Here is a 21,995-nt window from a genome sequence, read left to right on the forward strand (position 1 = left end):
TCCCTCCCAACACGTTTCTCTAAATAAAGTTTTCAAATAAAACTCTTTCGCTTCACTATTTCATCTTAGATTGGTATGAATGGGCAGGTGGGGGGAGAGGGCCGACAATGAGTTCTTTGAGTTCTTGGCAAGTCATAAAACCAAGCTTGGATTTTAAGAAGTCACTCTGGGGGCTGGAGCAATAGCACAGAGGGTAGGGCATTTGCCTTGCACGCAGCCGACCTAGGTTAGATTCCCAGCATCCCATATGGTCCCCTGAGCACCGCCAGTAGTAATTCCTGAGTGCATGAATCAGGAGTAACTCCTGTGTATCGCTGCTTGTGACCCAAAAAGCAAAAAAAAAAAAAAAAGTCACTGTCAGTCGCTCTAAAGTAGCAAGACATAGCTAGACGCACATTATTGATTGGACAGAGGATCTGAGGTCTGATCGACTCTACTTGGCAGTAGCTCAGATCCAGAGAAAGTCAGACCACCCCTTTCCAAGATGTTCCAGCAGAAACAAAGGGTTGTTGATAAGGGCATGAACATGGACCATCAAAAATTTCAAACTCTTCCTCTTTACAATCCCAGCAAAGGACTCTTTTCTAGGTAGAAAGCCCCAAGTGCCGGCAGTTTAGGAGAAAAACCTATTAAACCAACTCTGAAAAGGCAAGCAGGTTGCCTCCACATCCTTTGGGGGCCCACATCTCCACCTGAGATGTGGGCCCTACGATCTCTCCCCTCTGTAGAAGCCCATGTTCTCTCTTAGATGTTATTCTCTCTTTCTCCCTGTCCCTCTTCACATAATCCCTACATAAAACTGAACAATAAGAGTTAATAGAAACCGGGGCTGGAGTGATAGCACAGCAGATTGGGTGTTTGCCTGGAACGAGGCCGACCCAGGTTTGATTCCCAGCATCCCATATGGTCCCCTGATCTACAGCCCGGAGTGATTCCTGAGTGCAGAGCCAGGAGTAACCACTGTGCATCGCCAGGTGTGACCCCCCCGCTAGAAAAGCCCCCCACCAAAAGAGTTGACAGAAACCATAGGAGTTAGTTAAACCAATAGTTAAAAGAAAATAATAATAGTTATGTAACTCAGAACAAAAAGTGCGAGCCAAACACGAAACCACCCAGACGGCAGGGCAACGGTCCATAGAGATAAAGAACAGGAGAAGGACCATTTGCAGACAAGATATATGTCCCAATTAGGACGAAATGTGCTGACCATCTTCATTTCTTGTACCCGTGTTATGTCCAGATAAGGGTGGGAAAGTTTGGATGGAATGCGTGCAAAATATATAAATTGAAGGCAAGCTGAACAGTCGGGGCTCTCCGAGTCCCTTTGGCTTGGAAGCCCTCAGCTCTGAGCTCTAATCCACTCACTCTCTTCCTTTCAACTCTCCCTTGTTCTCCGTGTGTCTGGTGAACGTGGTGGCCGAACACGTGGAGGTTACGCCGAGATCCCTCTTGAGCGCTGGCATCACGTTCACGGGCACCCCTGTCCCCACTCTACTAACATGAATGATGTGTGCGTGCGTGTGTGTGACTGAGTATGGCCCCACGGCTCTGGCTACGGGGTCTGAGTGGGCTCTAACCCGCGGTTCCGTGGATCCCGTAAAGGCTGAAGGAGATTTGCTCCGAAAGGAAGCAACCAGGCAGGGGGTTTATACCTGTACTCCAATGCCAAGGGAACCTTAAGATCCCGCGAGGGGTCCGGCCGGGCGAGCATCAGCTTGTTGCCCGATAACACAGCCCTCCTCGACCTCTGTCTAAGTCCACCTCTCCGTATTGTGTTTTCCGCTCTTTTTATTTCTGGCACGTTGAGGACCGAAGACTCGTGGACTCGTGCACACATCTGCCTGTCTGGAGCCCGGTAAGGAAAGGAAATCATGTAATAAAGTGTTTTCTTCTTCTTTCTGCTCGGGTTAATTGCCCCCTCTGGAACGCTGGACGCAGCTGCAAATTCCACGGGGCGGGTTGCTCGGAGACGTTCGCAGCAACCCTGGGATATTCTGGGTTTTTGAGGCTCGAGAGCCAATCTGCTTTGTTTTCTTCTGTTTGCCTTAATCCTCTGTTTATTATTTCTGATTGTTATTTTTTCCTTGAGAAATATTGGGTGATTTATTCTAAACAAGTATGGGCAATCAGACATCAAAGAACCCTACTGTATTAGACCTACTGGGGACCCACTGAGGGGAGTGGGAGAAGCAGGCAAGGGACTGGGTCAGCAGATTCACCCTTTGGACCCTCAATGAGCATGGTGACTTAACAAACACTGCTTTACTTCATTATTTGTGAGTTAACAAAATAATGTGTGAGTGCTGCGTGACAACGTGTGCGTTTGGTGACTGAGAGCCACCTCCCGTCCTTCCCCCAGAGAGACAGAAAGACTGGGGGACCACAGCCTCATGGTGAAAATGGCCCATTTAATGCAGAGGTGCCAGCATTTTATAGAACATCTGAAGGGGTCAGAGGTGTAGGACTGCATGTTCGTGTGATTTACAGAGGTAAAATATTCCAGCAGAGGCCATTCTCTGGGGAAGATAAACTCAAGGAGACACTCTGTCTCCCAGGGATATCTTTATTGCTTCTCTCTATCCCTCTAGTCCTGTGTGTGTGTGTGTGTGTGTGTGTGTGTGTGTGTGTGTGAAGCAATTAAGTCAAACAATTAGTCAAACAATTAATTCTACTTCTTACCCAGACTTGTGGTCATTTGGGTCAACACAAGAGATAAAGATCCCAAAGTCTAGTTCTCTGGGCTCTGAGAGAAAGCGAGGCTTTTACCGTAAATGCCAGACTAAGTCCTCAGGTCAGATCAGCTTATCCTTGACCATTGGGGTCCTGTCTCTTAAGTCATAACAGCTTGCATCAAGAGCATGCATTTATGCTTTCTAGACTGTCCCATTTCAATGCTGGGGTAGCTTCGCCACTCACCCCGGGTCCATCCCAGTCCCACAGCAGAACTTCCCTTTTGGGGTGTTAGGAACTACAGCAACTGAAGCCTGAGTCAAGTAATTATGACCAAATAATTGTGCCCAGAAGTAGATATATTTCAGAGTCAATAAACTCCCAAATATCAGGAGCATAGCATTAAGGTCTTTCTGTGTTTATGCAAAGAACATTGCTCTATAGTAAAATATGAAAAGGCTATAGGGGAAATATAAAAGCAAGTAATTCACTGTCACTGTATCACTGTCATTCCATTAATTGTCGAGCGGGCACCAGTAACATCTCTATTCCTCCCAGCCCTGAGATTTTAACAGCCTCTTCTTACTCGTCTTTTTGGAGGATCTTTCAGGATCAGGGGAATGAGACCTATTGTCGTTACTGTATTTGGCATATGAGTATGCCACGGAGAGCTTGCCAGGCTCTGCCCATGAGGGCGGGATACTCTTGGTAGCTTGCCGGGCTCTCCGTGAGGCATAAATGGGTAGGAAGTGTCTTATAATGTGACACACGGCTGCTTTGCGGCCGTGTGGTCCAGAAAGTGGCCTGAAGTGTGGCGGTGGTTGGGCAGTGGAGGTCGGCTGCTGGGGCTTGGTCCCTTGGGGTGGGGAGAGCTCTCATCCACCCCACAGTCTGGCAAGGAGTCCAGTGGCATGGTTCTGGGGGACTCCTCTTATACTCTTGTCTGGAAGGAGCATCCGTGAGTTCTGGAGGGTGGCCCATGAGAAGATTATCTGGTGCCGGCAGGATGTGGGTTATGGGTGTGATCCCTGAGTCACAGGAGACTGGGGGAGGCAGGCAGGGGATCTCTGTTCCGGGTCCCATTGAGTCCAGAGTCCAAGGTCATAAAGTTCCGCATTATCTGGGTTCCGTGGGACTTCATTTTTGCGTGAGGCTCGGCCTAAGCTTCCGGAAAGCGTCCTGGAGTGTGGCGGTGGTTGGGCAGTGGAGGTCGACTGCCGCGGCTGGGTCACTGAGGGTGAGGAAGGCTCTCACTCACCCCACAGTCTGGTGTGATGTCCGGTGGCATGGTTCTGGGAGGAGCATCTGTGAGTTCTGGAGGGTGGCCGATGAGGAGATTATCTGTAATTCACTATAAATACAAAATCCAGAATTACCAGAAAGTTTTGGCTTATAAGTAACCAAGATTGACTTGGGGAACTCTGACAATGAAGTGTAAAACACAAAGGAAAGATTAAAGATAAATTCAGGGGATTAGGGGTGCTTGCAAGAGCACTGTAAGCTTCCCTGGGAGGAGGAAAAGGGGCAATTCACTGATGAAGCCTAAAATTAACTTAGGGTTAATAGCCAACAATTATTCACTTCCTGGAATTTTTTTCTGTGTGACAAGGCTTCAGACCTAGAAAGCCTGGGTAAAAATTTAGGACTGGCTTTCCTTTCCTGCAAAAAGAATTTTCCAGTTCCAGCCTGGCTCCCTGAGAAATTAGGTGGCTGGGATCATTTCGCATGCCAGGCAGAACATGTGGAACCCAGGTGGGTGTGGTTTGCTGACCACCTTGTGGGGCTGGTGAGGTGTGAGGTCTAACACACAGGCTCATCCTGCTCATCACAGACTCTCATCAGTTCTGAATTTCCCAGGCTCTCCCCCTGGTGACCCTGGTGGGTAGAGGGGAAAGCAGTAGACTTCCTTCTTGAGGCTGTCACCTCTCATCTCCCCTACTTCAAATAAGTCACCTGCAACAATCTTCTCCTGAAGTTCCTTTTTTCTACTATGTGAGAATAGAGCTTCTCTATTTCTGTAGAGTAGATCTCAGAGTATATTTTTCTCTCACTTTTTTCAAATTTTATTTTCTTACAAAGTTGTTAATAAATTATTACATTTAATATTTCAACACCAATCCCACCATCATCTCACTTTCCCACCACCATATTTTGAATGTCTCCACACTGACCCTTAAACCCTGTCCCCGAAACAGGACCTAAATAATTTATTTTGTATTGCTTATTATGAATAATTCCATAAAAGTGATCCAAAAATGTTTCCTTAGAGGAAGGTATGTGAAGATGGTTGTATTTCACTCTGGGCCCATTAAGCCCTTGTATAAGAGATTACTAACATGTTGTTAAAGGTTGAGCCTTGTGTACGTGTATATATATTCCCCCCCACCCCGAGATTTGTTGCCTTCTAATTTACAGCCTGTATACTGTGGTGTGCTATTCTTGGTACAACAGTGGTGTAGAGTATGAATGTCACATAGCCGCTAATGTGGCCATGCGCTCCTCCTCCTGAAATTCCTTTCTGTGAGGGAAGGGGACACTCCTGGAAGCCTTGTGCTGAGGTTAGGACTAATTTTCCTTTTCCTGAAAAAAATAATTCTTCGATCCAGACTCAGGGAACAGCTCCTCAAGAACTCAGGAGGTGGACCAGTTCCTTCACAGCAGATCAAATGGACTGTGCAGATCAAGTGGACTTCAGGTGCAGCTTGACAGCCCATTTGTGGGGTAGTTGGGATGCTAGTGTCCATGCTACTGTAGTAGGTGCTCAGAGCAGACTTGACCAGTCCTAAGCCATGCCAGGCACTCCCCAGGTGGCCAAGGTGAGTCAAGCAGAGAGAGAGGTGTAAGCACTATACTCCCAAGGCTACCTCCCTCGGTCCCCACTTGATTCAAGTCACCTGCACCATCATTCACCAGATATCCAAGAGTTAGCTCACCACAGAACTCATAAAAACCAGAAGTAGGGCATCACCTTTCCCACTTGTACCAAAATCCAGAAATCTTTTGATGGAGAGACAAGATGTAATCTGAAAAGGAATCATTCTGCCACCAACTCAGAACCCAAAGCCAGACCCCCACCCTCACCCCCGAAACAATTTTCAAAAAGTGAAAACTAGGTTTTGATAAGATTTAGAGAATGGGGCTAGAGCAATAATACACAGAGAGGTAGGGCACTTGTCTTGCGTCTGGCCAGCTGGGTTCAATACCCAGCAACCCATATGGTCCCCCTGAGCACCCGAAATGCAAAGAAACTAAAAGACTCAGAGAATAAAGAGCACACCTGAGTTCAAAGTCCTTTTTCCTTGACAACAGCCTAACGATGACTTATCTGCACAGGGAACTCCACCTATGGCAGCCTGGAAAAGATCCTTCTATAGTCTGCTTCCCAAAGACACTCAGTTCCCTGTCTCCGCAAATACTGTCTCCCTTACAGACTCTATTTCCTTTAATCTGTGACTCTTTCTCCCTTCTCCCCTCATCTCTCTGTCTCTGTCTGTCTGACTATTTCTCTGTCTTTCTGTGTGTCTCTGTCTCTCTCCGTGTCTCTGTCTCTGTCTCTCTATATCTATCTGTCTGTCTGTCTGTCTATCTCTGGAGAATCCAAGGTTTTTACTTGGTTATCCTTACTTTATTAAATTTTTGTGCTTCCCTACTCATCCTCTTCTGAAAATATTTTCTGTGCTAAAAGACCACAGGTAGGTGTTGGGACTGAACCCTCTCCTTTCCTGCTAAAAGCTTTAACTCACCTCAAACTGGCTCCCTGAGAATCCCAGCAGCAAGGACTAGCTCCAGGGCTGTGCAGAACAAGTGGTTCTTGGGTGCAACTTGTCTTAGCCAATCCTGACCTCCTCCATCGATGTGTGCCCAACCCCAGCAACAATTAGGTACCTTTTATAGAATATCTTATTCACATTGTTATATCATTAATAATAAATGAATAAGACAAAACCAAATCTCAGTCATCCCAAAGGATAGAAATGAGTTTTATTTTGCTAAGAAATCCATGAATGTCATTTGTAAGAGTCGCATCTAAAGGAAGAGAACCACAGAAGCCTGTCTTCATCAAACACTCTGCACCTTGTAGTGGTATATTTGTTTTTCAAAATAGTTAACTGAGACAGGAACCACATGCAACCTTTTGTTTATCACGGCACCTCTGCATTTCTGGTACCTAGGAACTCAGTCACTAATCGTAGTGAATAGTAGTTAAATTACATGTTTCTATGTGCCACACGCTGTTCGAAGCACTTTACAATCTTCATGAAATCTTCCCATGAGAAAAATACTTTTTTTTAAAATTTTTTTAATTAATTTATTTATTTATTGAATCACCATGGGAAAGGTTACAAAGCTTTCAGGTTTAGGTCTCAGTCATGCAAATATCAAGCACATTTGCCTTTACCAAAACTTATTTTTTACCATGAAGAACCCCAATAAAACCCCACCCCCACCCCTCCCAGTCCTTGTGGGGCAGATGAATTCTAGTTAACACTCTATCTGCTTTGATTAGATTCATTGTTTCAATAAAAGATTCACCACTATTATTTAGAGTTTACCCCCCCACCCCCAAATCAGACATGCTGACAAAGCACTGTGAAGTGATTTGCTTTCTATAGCTGGGTTCAAGAATTATATGTTGGTTTTGGATTTCTGCTATTTTACTTATTGACCCTGGAAGTATTTTTACTGAAAGTCAGATAGTTAAGAAATTGGTTTCTGTGCTTCTGGGGCCGTGGCCGTGCTGGAGAGCCGCTCGCGGGGGGCAACTGGTGACCTCGGTAGAGTGTGAAGGACGGACCGGAACGCCCCCCTTCCCATGAGGTTTTAGTCGCCCCCACACCCCCGGCTCATACCTGCTGTCCACAAGGCTCCCATGCGGCCGCCATCTTTCTTTCCAGAGAGGAGAAGGCGACTGGGGCAACACCCTTTCCCCTCTGGACAGACCTGATGGCCTGGATTAACGCATAGTCCGTTCGCTTTTCTGCTCCAAGCTGCCGGGTTCTGCATTAAGTCCTTGTGCTTCTGGGGCCGTGGCCGTGCTGGAGAGCCGCTCGCGGGGGGCAACTGGTGACCTCGGTAGGGCGTGAAGGACGGACCGGAACGCCCCCCTTCCCATGAGGTTTTAGTTGCCCCCACACCCCCGGCTCATACCTGCTGTCCACAAGGCTCCCATGTGGCCGCCATCTTTCTTTCCAGAGGGAGGAGGGTGGAAGGGACCAACACCCTTTCCCCTCTGGGCAGACATGATGGCCTGGATTAACGCATAGTCCTTTCACTTTTCTGCTCCAAGCTGCTGGGTTCTGCATTAAGTCCTTGTGCTTCTGGGGCCGTGGCCGTGCTGGAGAGCCGCTCGCGGGGGGCAACTGGTGACCTCATTAGGGCGTGAAGGACGGACCGGAACGCCCCCCTTCCCATGAGGTTTTAGTTGCCCCCACACCCCCAGCTCATACCTGCTGTCCACAAGGCTCCCACGTGGCCGCCATCTTTCTTTCCAGAGAGGAGAGGGCGAATGGGGCAACACCCTTTCCCCTCCGGACAGTCATGATGGCCTGGATTAACGCATAGCCCATTCACTTTTCTGCTCCAAGCTGCTGGGTTATGCATTAAGTCCTTGTGTTTCTGGGGCTGTGGCCGTGCTCCAAACTTAACTATGATTTCCAGAGAGAAACGTTGGGTGGTTTACTTCCCATGGATCACTTTGTATATAGAGAGATGTCGCGCGGCCACGTAAGCGACTGCGCGGTTTTGAGGAAAAGTCCAAGTTTCCGCATACTCGAGCTGTGGTTGTAGAGGCTTCTGGTCACTGGGGTTCCATCTGGGGGAGGCGGGATGCGGTACCTACCCCATCTGGGGCTTCCCGATGATCTCGGCTCTTTTTGGAACCTGTTTTTTTTTTCCTTCGGGATCTGTGGATCCCGCCCTCCATGTTGTCCTTCTCTTCAGCTGAATGCTGAGAAAAATACTTTTATTGCCTCCAATTTACATATGAGAAGGACACAGCCCTAGTGTCCTACACAATATGGGGTGTCTTAGAAAAGTTCTTCCTGTACATCTCAGGGAAAATCCACCTGAAAGTTTTTTTTGTGGGGGGACGGGGGTGAAGAGTGGGGTTTCAACCCCACAGGATGTAGGATCTGTCCTCTTCTGCTTACAAGAAATCTTTAATAGTTCATACGTTTCAGATCTGCTGTGGGTAAGTTTTATCGGTTTTTATAGACCAAGTCTTCGCTTCGCTTTCATTTTCAAAAGAACATTTCACTGGGTAGAGTGTTTCTATTTCAAAAAACTAAGTTTTTTCTTTTCACTACTTTGGCCAATCTCTGGCTTCCATGGGCTCTCAGGAAAAAAATTCCTGTTATTCTTACCTTTGTTCTTTATAAATAACAGCGGGTAGGGTGTTTGACTTGCACGCAGCCAACCCGGCCTACCTGGGTTCGATTCCTCGATCCCTCTTGGAGAGCCCGGAAAGCTACCGAGACTAGCCTGACAAGCTTATCCAGGTATTCGATATGCCAAACACAGTAACAACAAGTCTCACAATGGAGATGTTACTGGGCCCACTCGAGCAAATCGATGAACAATGGGAGGACAGTGCTACGCTGCTACTCTTACTGCTTAGGGGATTTTCTTTTATCAATGAGAAATTTTTTTTTGATAGAGCTAATTTTTAAGACTTGTGGTTCCTATTTTGTGAGTTAATAATCTTAAATCAGGTTAAAACATCTAGGAAGCTGATGGCGTACCCCAAATCCTGAGTGAAAAAGAGACATGCACCAAGATATATTATGAAACTATCAAAAGTGTGTAGCACTGTAGCACTGTCCTCCCGTTGTTCATATATTTGCTCGAGTGGGCACCAGTAACATCTCCATTGTAAGACTTGTTACTGTTTTTGGCATATCGAATACGTCACGGGTAGCTTGCCAGGCTTTGCAATGCGGGTACTATACTCTCAGTAGCTTGCCGGGCTCTCGAAGAGGGGAGGAGGAATCAAACTGGGGTCGGTCCAGGTCGGCTGCATGCAAGGCAAGCGCCCTACCCACTGTGCTATCGCTCCAGCCCATCAAAAGTGTATAATGGAGAAAAAATATTAGCGACTGCTCAAAAGAAAACACATGTGACATACAAAGGTTACCCATACAATACAAGCTAAGAAGACAGCAGGATGATGTATTCAGTCACTTTATTAAAATAAGAACCTGAAGCCCTGCAAAATGATCCTTAAAATCAGATGAAGAGATAAAGGCTTTCCCAGGTAAACAAAAGCTAGAGGAGTTGACCACCGCCAGACCAAATTACACATATCATAGAAATTCTACGTGGGGAGAGATGCTGTGGCTGAGTTGTCCCAGGTAGGCCTGGTCTTGGGTCTGAGACTTCTGTTTTGGGGAAGACTTTTGGTTACAGTTTCAATTTCCTTGATAGTTATAGGTCTATGCAGGTATTCCAAATCTTCCTGGGTCAGCCTTGGGAGGTTATAGAAATCCAGGAATTCATCCATTTCTTCTAGGTTCTCTTGTTTTGTGGCATACAGACTTTAAAAGTAGTCTCTGATGATTTTTTGAATTTCTTTGGTTTCTGTTGTGATGTCCTCCTTTTCATTTCTGATTTGATTTATTAGGGTTCTCTCTCTTTCTTTGTGAGTCTTGCTCGTGGTTTATCAATCTTGTTTATTTTCTCAAAGAACCAGCTTTCGGTTTCATTGGGGCTGAGACTTCTGGAACCTTCTCAGGACCGGGACAGTCCAAGTCCTTGCCCTGCTGGAAGACCCACTCATGTGTGACTTCCTCTGGCATCTAAACTGCTCGCTCCAGGACTCATCTCAAAGTGACACCAGGTTGCTGACCCATCTTAGTTCCGCAGCTCCTGGTATAGCATATGCAGCTGCTTGACACCTCTTCATTTCACAGCACTGACATCCCACTAGGAGCATGGCCACGGGAGTGAGAAAGTTGTGTCGACGCCCACTGGGCTCCATAAGCAAAAACAATAACACAGAAGGCTCCACCGGCACTGAACAGCTCTGTAAACCTCCAATGATGACTTTAGTCACACTATTATGAGAAATATGTTGTAACAGACAATATAAAGGAAATTATTTTGTGGCCTGCTAGAAAGGGTTGGTTTGGGGGTGGGGAGCGGGAACCTGGGGACATTGTGGGGAGGGAAGGTCACACTGGTGGTGCGATTGGTGTTAGAACATTGAATCTCTGAAACGACTGTATTTTGAACAACCTTGTGATTTACGATGTTTGATGTCTCAACATTAAAGGGGGGATGTGGGGGGTGATGGCTGAGAGACAGCACAGCGGGTAGGGCACTTGAGTTAATTGTGGTTGATCCTGGTTTGATCCCCAGTCAGGAATGATTCCTGAGCTCAGAGCCAGGAGTAATTCTTGGGCATTGCCTGCTAGTGACCCCAAAATAAACAAAGAAATTCTCCTTGGCTGACTAAGCCTGGACTGATCATCTGCAGTTCCCTACAGCAGTGCCCTGTCTCCTGAACACATTCAATCGGCATTTGCCTCAGGACTGTGTCCTGTAGGGTACACTGGGGGTGGCATCCCAGAGCCCGTCCAGGCCTCATTTTCCTGTGCAGGCACAATAGACTAGGCACTGTGGGAAGAGAATCGGGGATCCCCCTATGCTAGAGAATAAACCCACTGAAACCCAGGTATGTGGAACCAGTGACTGAGATCTCCAGGTCTCAGGGGGTCACTGAAGGATTGGGCCATCCCTTTACACCTTCCCACCCTTCCGGGGTCCTGGCTGTCATGTCCACAAACTGCAACCAGGTACTATTTAAGGGCATTAATGACCATGATCCAGAAACTCACAAATGAATCTGAACCGAGCAGCAGGGATGGCTCTGGACCCCAATTATTTAAATTTTCAGAATCCCAGGAGCACACAGCTGCAAAAGTAGCCACAACATATCTCATGCTATTTTTTCCTTTTTGAATCACTGTGAGATAAACTCTTACAGATATCTTCCACTGTTCATAACTTGATCACTTGAAGGATAAGAAAGAAGAGGCAGATAAAAATCTCAAGGCCGAACTAGGCTGCCACAATGAAGGAAGACAAAAATGATCGTCTGTACTTTCAATGCACGTACTATTCATAACAAGCAATACAAAATAAATTATCTAGCACCTGCCTGTGGGGCAGGCTTGAGTGGTGTTGGGAAACTTGGAAATAATGGTGGTGGGAAGGTCAATGGTAGTGGGATTGGTGTTGATATATTAAATGTAATCAATTATTGTGAACAACTTTGCACTGTAGCACTGTCCTCCCGTTGTTCATCGATTTGCTCGAGCGGGCCCAGTACCGTCTCCATTGTGAGACTTGTTGTTACTGTGTTTGGCATATCGAATACACCACGGGGAGCTTGCCAGGCTTTGCCATGTGGGCAAGATACTCTGGGTAGCTTGCCGGGCTCTCCGAGAGGGGCGGAGGAATCGAACCAGGGTCGGCCGGGTCGGTCGCATGCAAGGCAAACGCCTAAAAATGTAGAAAATTTAAAAAATAAAAGAAAGAGAATCAGGGTTCCTGTGGGAACAGAAAGAAAAGTTCCCCTTTGTACCCTGCTTCCGTGAGTTGCAGGGCCAAGCTTGAGGGCAAGCGGACTGCCCTGCCAGCTGTATCAAATACTGCCTCTTTCTTGCAAAGCTCCTCCTGCACTTTGAAAATGAAACCAAAAGTCCCCACTCCCATATAAAAGCAGCTCTGCTTTGCGGAAATCAGGAACTGCTTCCCAGGATGGCAGCTTGGGTAAGTGCCCTGGGGCTGTCTATCCCAACCCCGAAGTAGGGGGCCAGGCCCTCCTAGGAGGTCTCACTCTGCCTGGGTCCCGGCCTTGGGTGCAGGGAACTCAACCTGCTGTAGGAGGCTCCGTGGGGAAACCCCATGTATTGATTAAAAAAGTGCTTTTTCCTCCAGGGCCGGGAGAACTCCAGAAGGAGGGGCCCACCTCCCCCGCCCCCGCCTCCGCGTCAGCGGGTTGGGGATGTTTCCAGACTGTCCCTCTACCCAGATCAGAGGCATTTCTGCACGCCGACCCAGGGATGAGGCTGGAATGCAGGTGAGTGTGGTGGTGGCACCCTAAACATTAAAGGTGAGGGGACAGTCCCCTTTCCCCCTGCCTGCCACCACCACCCCCAGGCTGCTGAGCTGTTGGCTAAAGCCTGGACCATCTCTGCTCCAACCTCAGCCTGCAAACAGTGTCAGAATCTCTGTGTGAGAATCTGTCCTTCATGGTGTCCTAAGCGCTGGCCCAGAATGGTGCTGCCAGCTGTGTGACCATCCCTTCAGCTGGGACTGGAACTGGGGAGATCCTAGGGGTGACCTTCCTAAAGAGGGGAGTCGGCCGTGCAGCCCCTGTCTCTGGGCATTACTGCCGCCGAGTTGAACACAAAGTTCAGCTTGCTGGGGACCGTTTCCGGATCTAGGCGGGGCCCAAGTCCCTGTGCCACTGTGTGCCTGGGTGACTCATTCCATTGAGATGATGCCAGGTGGAGGCCCAATCTCGCTGCCCCGCCTGACAGGCAGGCATCAGGGCTGAGCTGGAGGACGAGGAGAGCTCAGGGAAGCCGCCCACCTCTGGCTTGCTAGTTCCCTCTTGGCACAAACCCCCAGATCTCTTTCTGAGGGGGGGCCCACCAGGGGGTGCTCAGGAGATGGAGGGTGAGGCTGTGGCATGCTGCAATATTTGACTAGCCAGGTCATGGCTTGGGCCTGAGGGTGAGGGACTGCCTGGGTACTGTTACGCAGGGTGACCACTAGGCTGTCCTGGCTTTGCTTGGAGCCCTTCAGGGCCACGCCTAGCAATGCTTACAGGCAGGCCTCCAGGACTGCATGGAGAGATGCTCAGGGCCTGGTGGGGTACCGGGGACTGAACCCAGGTTGGGCCTTTGCTAAATACACACCCTAACCGCCCTGTACTAACTCCTCGGGTTGGATCCTGGATCCCTGTGCCTGTCCCAGCATCCTGAGTGAAGGTCACACATAGTCCCCAGAGAGCAGCCAACACAGGAAACTGTGATCCAGGATGGAGAAACAGAATCCAGCTGAGCCCCTCTGGGATTTACAGTGTCCTCTCTCAGAGGAGTGTGTCTGGGGGGAGTAGGAAGGTGGGGAGAGGGTGTGGGAGGAGTGTGGGATCAGAGGGACAGACGCTGAGTCAGCTGGGGTGGGGGTCGGGGGATATTCATCAGCCTGGGAGTCAGAGCAGAGGATGGTGAGGGGGCTGAGCATCCCCCCACCTTGTGCGCTTGAGAGCTCCCCAAAGGCTGAGCCTGGTTCCCCTCAGCCCGAGGGAGGTCACGCTCAGCTGTGCCCCGTGGGAAGGTGACCGTGGACCTGGGAGGCGGGTGGGGACTATCAGGAGTAATAAACAGAACATTGTGAAACAAGTCCCGGAGCAGAAAAGGGAAGACAAAGTGAATTCACTGTGTCAGCAAGGTTCAGGGACAGGAACTCGAGAAAGGGCAAAGACGAACTGACCCGGTCTCTGCGGGGAGGCCTGGGATGGGCGGAGGGACCTGGTCATGGACTGGGAGGAACATGGGAAATTGCCTGAGAAGATGCAGGCCCTGCCCAGGGGAGGCGCCAGACGGAGACGGGAGATGGCTGGGGTGGGTCCTGGAGGTACGTGGCTGAAAATATCCCGTTGAACTTCCTGCCAGCTTGAGATCTCTTGGGCAAGTCCCTCCACCTCGCTGATCCTGGGAATCCCTGAGCATCTCCAGGGTGGCTGGGAGTGCAGTTGCAGGGAATGGCCAGCAGAGGCCGCTGTGTGAGAACTCAAGCCTCTCGGTGCAGACCGCTGGGTTATCTCCTAGCTTGGAGTCAGTCCCCAGCGTGTGATCAGTCTGGTCTCTCAGGATGGCGTGGCCCAGGGTCAGTGTCAGAGTCTCAGGAGGAGGATCTGAGGGGTCACAGGCATCCAGGGACAGAAGACATGAGGAAGACCGAAGGATTGGCCGTGAAGCACAGGGAGATTCTGGCTCTCTTGCCTGGGGCTGGGAAGAGCACCGACCTCACGGATGTGACTTTACAGGAGTCGTTTTGTCATCCTGGTCTTGTCCCTAATGCACACTCATGCCTGCACGCTCAGTTTGCACTCATGTACCTTCTAGATGCATACTCGTGCATGCACCAGACCCGCCACACAAATACATGGGCACCAAGGATATGCACTCCACACAACAGGTACACGTGTGCAACATGGGTATGCACCATACACATAATATAGCTACACCAAAAAGGCACAGGCAGAGGGACATGAAAGGAAGGACACGGGGTGTCTTTGGCTTCTTGTCCTGGGTGTGGACAGTCCTGCACCCCTTTCCACCCGACTCCTCCCTTCAGCCCTTCTCCTCAGAGACCCACAGCTCTGTAACCCATGCACGCTGGCTTATCTTCTTTGGATTATTCGCTTCATCAGTTTGTATCTGTATGTGCACACCTGGGAGGTGTCGTTGAATACTGTCTTTGTCTTTCTGAGTTGCTTTCCTTCTTGTAACCCCAAAGATCTTGTTCATTTGGTTTTATCTCTTTTTTTTTTAAATCAACAAATACTACTTTATCATACTGTTGAACCCTACAATAGACCAATCTTCTATTTGTAATTATCTGGAGAAGTGAGAATGGATTGTTCTGATGTTTGAGTTATTGTAAATAATGCTGCATCAATCATGGAGTGGATAGGACTTTTCTGTCAGTATTTTGTATCCTTCCAGTAGACACTGAGAGTGGAATTTCTGAATACATGGCAGCTCTTTACTTTTATCCTCCTTTGCAGGGATGCTGGACCTTGGGACGGTCAGGATCACCTCTTTATATATATATATATATATACACACATATATATTTAAAATAAGTTTTATTAAATCACCATGAGATACAGTTACAAACTTGCATGATTATGTTTCAGTCATACAATGCTCGAACACCCATCTCTCCACCAGTGCACATTTTCCACCACCAATGTTCCCAGTGTCCCACCCACCACCCCACCCGATCCTACTCCCTGCCTCTGTGGCAGGTACCATCTTTCTTACTTTCTCTATAGTTTTGGGCATTATGATTTGCAATACAGATTCTAAGAGGCCACAGGACCACCTCTTGAAGTGTTGTGTCAGGAGGTTCACACCCTAACCTCAAATCTCCTTTGCCCTGTGTACTTTTGCAATCCATAGCCATGTTCTAAAAGATGCCGTGCTTTCTCTCACTTCCTTTTCTTCCTTCCTTTCCTTCCTTCCTGCACCTAGAATCTAGGTTGAGTGAGGTACAGATAGTTGCTTCCAGACTGAATTTGAGAGCACCCTGCCGTGAAGTGACTTAAGTATACTTCTGTGCTTTCTAAATCTCCCTTTTGCACAACCTCTTCCTCTGCAGGGTCCACCAACCGCAGAACCCACAGGGGTGTGGACACAGAAAATGAGTATCTGTATGTGCACACCTAGGAGGTGTAATTAACTACTATCTTTGTCTCCTGCCCCTTATCCCCTGGGCAAGCATCTTAGCAGCAGATGGCTAAGATTCATCTGTGGGTCTCCTAGGAGCAGGAACCGAGGGAGGAAGATCAGGCTCAGGTGTGAGAGAGGGATGCTTCACTGCTAAGAGGCTTGGAGGCTTGCTGAGCCCCCCGAAATGTTTTCTTGTGGGGAGGAGAAGGCTCCCCCTTAAGGCTCCCTCAGGGCCACCGTTGTGTAGAGAAGCCCACGGCTAAGACCAGCCATAAGGTACCGGTTCCCAGCCAACATCTTCTGGGGAGGAGAGTCTGGCCAGCTGGAAGGAAGCTTAGATGAGAAGGGGCAGAGATGGTTGTTGTGGGGTCACGATTGAAAGACCACCAGAGGGGCTGGAGCGATAGCACAGTGGGTAGGGCGTTTGCCTTGCACGCGGCGGCCGACCCGGGTTTGATTCCAGCATCCCATATGGTCCTCTGAGCACCGCCAGGAGTAATTCCTGAGTGCAGAGCCAGGAGTAACCCCTGTGCATTGCCGGGTATGACTCAAAAAGCAAAAAATAAATTAAAGAAAGTAAAAATTAATAAATAAAAGACCACCAGAGGGTCTGGAGCGATAACACAATGGGTAGAGCATTTGCCTTGCACATGACCAACCCGGATTTGATTCCCAGCATCCTTTATGGTCCCCCGAGCACTGCCAGAAGTAATTCCTGAGTGCATGAGCCAGGAGTAACCCTGCACATTGCTGGGTGTGACCCAAAAAAGAAAAAAGAGAACATCTGAGACCAAAAAGTTAGACTTTGGTGGAGTCTGTATTGACACCAGCTGGCGGGCTGTCCTGCAAGGCAAGAGCAGTGGCCTCACAGCAGAAGTGTTGACCATTTATTAGGAAACACCTCACCCTGGTGTCCCAGGAACTTTCATCAGCACTTCCAAAATTTGTTTTGCCCCATGGGCCCACATGTAGGTGCCCACTAAGTTCACACAAGTGCAGCAAAGCAAGCATTGTTACAGAAGTGAGAAAAAGTGGCTATAGCGGGATTCCTTGAACTAAACAATCAGTCCTCTTTGACCACATCCCACAGCGCCTGGTTCCTCTTTGCAATCCGTGGTGGGCTCTCAGGCCCTAGTGGGAACTTCAGTGTGCTTACGGAATAACACCGTTAAATCAGCTAAAAATAAACGTCTAGGGGCCCGGCGTGATAGTACAGTGGGTAGGGTGTTTGCCTTGCATGTGGTTGACCCGGGTTCGATCCCCGGCATCCCATATGGTTCCCCAGCACTCCCAGCAGTGATTCCTGAGTGCAGAGCTAGGAGTAACCGCTGAGCATCGCTGGGTGTGACCCCAAAAGCCAAAAAAATACACAAATAAATAAATAAATCTCTAAAAATCGAAACTTCTCGTTCCTCCCTTTTAGTCTTCCGTTCACAAGTGAGGCGACTCCAGGCTTCAGGAGAAGGAAACGCCTGTCTGGAATTGGGGACCAAACAGTCTGCTCGCTGTCAGATCAGCCATGGCAAGATCCAGGAAGAAGTCCTGATTCAACTTGGAATCATTTTTGTCACTGACCCACCCTCGGAACTGAGAAGGTTCCATCCTGAAGGAGGTGTCTCTGGGAGCCAACTTGGGCCCAGGCACATTTCTCCCCACCACAGAAGCAACAGGTTTAGCTTACTCTTAAAGAAGGATGTGCTCAGGTTTTGTAAAAAATACTGAAAATAAAGGATGTTTGGTGTCAAGAAGGCACGAGTGACCCGTTCCTGCGCCGCCGGGCTTGGCAATGACCTGGGCTGAGGGGGATGGAGTGTCAGAGCTCAGTTCCCTACTTTGGGTCCAGCCCTCTCTCAGGCCCCAGGGACCAGCAGCCTTTCCTCCATCCACTTCCAATGCTGTTGTTGTTTCTGGGGACCAAGCCCAGGACTTTATTCTTCTGTTTTCAGGACTTAGACTCAATTCACTCTTTTGCTCCCAGGACCTGCTACTTCCGGTGTTTTTATTTGTTTGTTTTATTTGTTTGTTTGTTTACTCTCCATCTTCCGGATTCCAATCCCAGGTGGTTTGGTCGCTGGCAGGATCAACAGGCGTCAAGCAGGAGAGAAACTTGGTTCTCCTCCATTCCTGCAGGAAAACATTTATTTCCAGAGGCTCAGAAAGCCTCCAAACCTCTTGGCAGTGAAGCAGCCCACTTTCACGCCTTATGACTTTCCTCCTCCAGTCCCTACTCTTAGGAGAACCCGCTGCTGGATCTTAGCCATCTCCTGCCACAACTCAGGCAGGGAAAAAAAAAAAAAGAAAAAAACAGGTAGCCCAGCGTTAGCTGCCTTCCTGTAATAAACAGCAGGCTCTCAGCTGGAAGCTTCGGTTTTCCACCTCCCTTGATTGGGTCCTGATAGATTTGAGAACCCTGTCCGGTACAGACAGAGTGGACAGAGGCAAATAAATTGAAGAAAGTTTATTATAAAGTGGAGAAACCGCTATGCCCCCCGGGCAGAGTCTCCCTCCCCCGTCCCTGAAGACTAAGGGGGCTTCTAAATTGATTTGGGCAGGGCTGGGGCAGCGTGGTGGGGAGGGAACAAAGGTGGTGGGTTTGGCCTGGCCTTCTGTTGTCTATAGGAGGTCAGTGTGAGGAAGCAGAGAATGGTGGCTTCCTGACCCCAGGTGGGCTGTAAGTCCTGCTGGGGGCAGGGCAGTCCTTGATTCTGGGAATGCTGTTACCTCATCAGCCGGTTGCTATTTGGTCTATCCCCTGCTCCCAGCAGTCTCTCATCTGACTGCCAGGGCCTCACATGGGGCCACAGGGCAGTCACTGCCCCAGAATCTCCCTTCTCAGAGAGACCAACCAGGCTGCCCGGGGCCCTGGCTCCTGGCTCTGCACCTCCCCTTAGCTGGTAAGCACCGTCTTTCTCTCAGTGGATGATCACACGGCCAAGGGCGTCTCAGGGCTGGCTTCCAACTTGGGTGTGCGGCGCTAATGCCCCCTTCCTCCTTTTCTGCCTGACTGCGGCCTCGCCCACCACCTCCTCCACAGTCCAGCTCATTCTGTTGCAGATCTGTGAGGTGCAGTGCACTTCCCCTGCAGCTGGATTGGGCATCTCCAGTGCTCTCCTAACAGAGCAGAGCTTCCTCCAGACTGGCCAGGGCTTCTGCCCTTGCAACCTGGAACCACATCCTGGCGGTGGACCATCCTGCCAGTCCCTTTCCTCTGCCCCCAACCCCCACCTGGATTCTGTTGGGCTCTGCCACTGATCTATCCCTGGGTATCTGGGTCCAGGAGGGGAGCAGCTCCAAGGAGCCCAGGGGGCGGGGGGGGGGGGTGCAGGAATCTCACACACTTCCCTTCAGCTGCGTCTGTGTGTGTGTGTGTGTGTGTGTGTGTGTTGAGGGAGGGAGGACACAGCATTGCATTTGATGCTCTCTCCCTCCCAGCCTCAGGGAGGACACATTCTCATCTCCCTGTCTCCTTAGGGCTCTCTTCTGGCTCTGAAAGAGGAAGCCTCAGTTTCCCCTTGCCAGCTGCTGCCAGAGGCTCTGGTTAGGCTGTCCTGGTTCTACATTGTAAACATGATTGCAAATTCCTGGTTTGTTCTAGAGACTAGAAGTTTTACAACTTCCTGATAGGTCCATAACTTCAGCCAACACAGACAGAGACAAGTAAAGTGAAGGAAATGGGAGAAGCTTATTGGGGGGTGCTCCTGGGCGGATTTAGAAAACTCGGGTGAGGCTGGAGTAGAGCTGCCCCCTGAGAGAGACTAAGGGGGCTTCTAAGTTGTCTTAGGCAGGGAAAAGGGATCCAAGACTAGTGGAATCGGGGTGCTTGGTCTGGCTCCTATAACCTGTAGGGGGAGGGGGCAATGGAAAGGAAGCAGAGAGTGCAGCCTGGTGACTTCCTGTTGTCTGGTGGGCCAGAAGTCGTCTTCCTCGCTGGGGACAGGGTAACCTCTGATTCTGGGAATGTTGCTGTCTCATCAGCCCGTTGGCATTTGGTCCTGGTCGCCACTTTGTCTGAGCAAACCTCACACTTCCCAAGGTCATACATTCTTCCCCGGGCCTTGGGCTCCCGGAGAGGAGGAGACCAGGGGGGAATACCTGGGCAGATGGTTCAGCAGGTAACTTAAAAGGTCATAAAAATATAAATAGTCCCCATCCCTAAATGAGTAAGAAAGACGTTAATCTTTTTATTCTTGTTTGGGGGCCACACCCAGCTGTGCTCAGGGCTTTCTCCTGGCTCTGAGCTCAGGAATCACTCCTGGCTTGGCTGGGGAACCATATGAAGTGCAGGGAGTGGGGACAATATTAACTTTAGCAACACAAGTGAGCCCTCAGTTAACATGGGGAAACAAAGAGAAATCTTCTGATACTTTGTTTTGTAAGGAACTCATAACCCAGTTTTCCTATTTAAAAAGAAAACACACACACACACACACACACACACACACAACACATACTTAATCCTGTGCTGAGGACCTTCCCAACAGGGGAGGTTCTTTCTTTTCAATAACCTTTTTTATCTTTTCAACTCTCTGAGCTTCTTATTACTCAATACTAAGAATTCAAAATAATAAAATTATATACTATTCAAGTTAATAATATTTCTTTCTTGAAAATTCTGAAGAACGTGGGAACCTTGGATAGAAAGACCTGGATTAAGTGCTGGATTCAGCCAACTTGGCTCCTGCATCAGTGCCCTCTCTCTCTTTTTCTCTCTCTCTTTCAGAGACTGGGGGCAGCCCACTTTCTCTAGACCCTGAGCCACTCTGCCCTCTCAGGCTCTTTGGGTCATCAGGAGTCTCTGTGCTTGACCTGGCTCCCCAAGGCATGATGGCTTTATGGCAGCAGCTGCCCTAACCTGCAAGAGCCTGAGCAAGCAGCAGCCCTCAGGCGTCAGAGCAGACAGCTGCTTAGAATCTTCTAGAACATTCATTATGGGGTGGGAGAATGGGAGAGAACAAAGCTGGGACAATGCCAATGACAAACTCTTTTTCCTGAGTCCATCCTCAAGGTCCCACTGTTCTCTGGGTCCTACAACATGTGTTCCTTCACAGAGTCAGTCACTCAAGGACCCTGCCTCCTGGGCTCCCAAAAGGAATCCATGTAGCCCCTTAGGGCCCAAAGCCAGTCATGCTAGCTAATGTTGGCAGAAACATGTCCAGCCTCAATGGGGAAAATCTGGGAACAGGAAGACGATTATCATGGTCTAAGAGACTTGTTCTCAAAAACTTGGCTGGGAGACATTCCACGCGGGTCACAGACTGGTGGTCCAAGGACACAGTTTATTCGGGCATAATGATGGTCATATAGGAGCAAAAATATTGCAGTACATGCAGAACTCCAGAGATGAGAGGACATGAGATTAGGAGGAAGAGGAAGGTCAGATATGGCTACATGGGCTATGTGGGACAGAGCAGTATAGAGTCTCCTCGGCCTAAAGCAGAGGCAGATCTGTAAATCTTACAGGTACCACGGGCATTGGCTTCCAACATTGGCTTCCCCAAGCGCCACTAATTGCAAGGTCATCACTCACTTGACTTGTTATCCTGTTATTCATCGATTGCCTCGAGCAGGCCCCAGTAACGTCTCTTTCATCCTAGCCCTGAGATTATATTCAAGGCTATTTAGGAGAATGAGACCCATCATTGTTACTGGTATTTGGCATATTTGGTACGCCACGGGGAGTTTGCCAGACTCTGCCCTGTGGGCAGGCTACAATCGATAGCCTGCAAGTTTGTCCAAAATAGGAATGAGACAATAAGATGTCATAAAAAAAAAAGTTCTGATAAGATGTCGCGCGGCCGCTGGATTTTATAGTCTCTGAGTCTTGGCCGCTGATGGGATTACACGGTGCCAGGGGGC

The 21,995-nt window shown here is 49.1% G+C and overlaps 1 long non-coding RNA gene across 1 annotated transcript; it reads left to right on the plus strand.

Annotated features, from left to right (window-relative positions):
* Positions 1–12,331: 12,331 nt before the first annotated feature.
* On the plus strand, positions 12,332–17,879 carry LOC130039998 (uncharacterized). Its single transcript, XR_008794959.1, has 3 exons — positions 12,332–12,441; positions 12,610–12,751; positions 17,563–17,879. It is a non-coding gene; the product is annotated as an uncharacterized LOC130039998 (long non-coding RNA).
* Positions 17,880–21,995: the final 4,116 nt, after the last annotated feature.

The sequence above is a fragment of the Sorex fumeus genome, unplaced genomic scaffold (assembly GCF_029834395.1).
Source record: "Sorex fumeus unplaced genomic scaffold, SorFum_2.1 ptg000093l, whole genome shotgun sequence".
NCBI classification, from domain to species: domain Eukaryota; kingdom Metazoa; phylum Chordata; class Mammalia; order Eulipotyphla; family Soricidae; genus Sorex; species Sorex fumeus.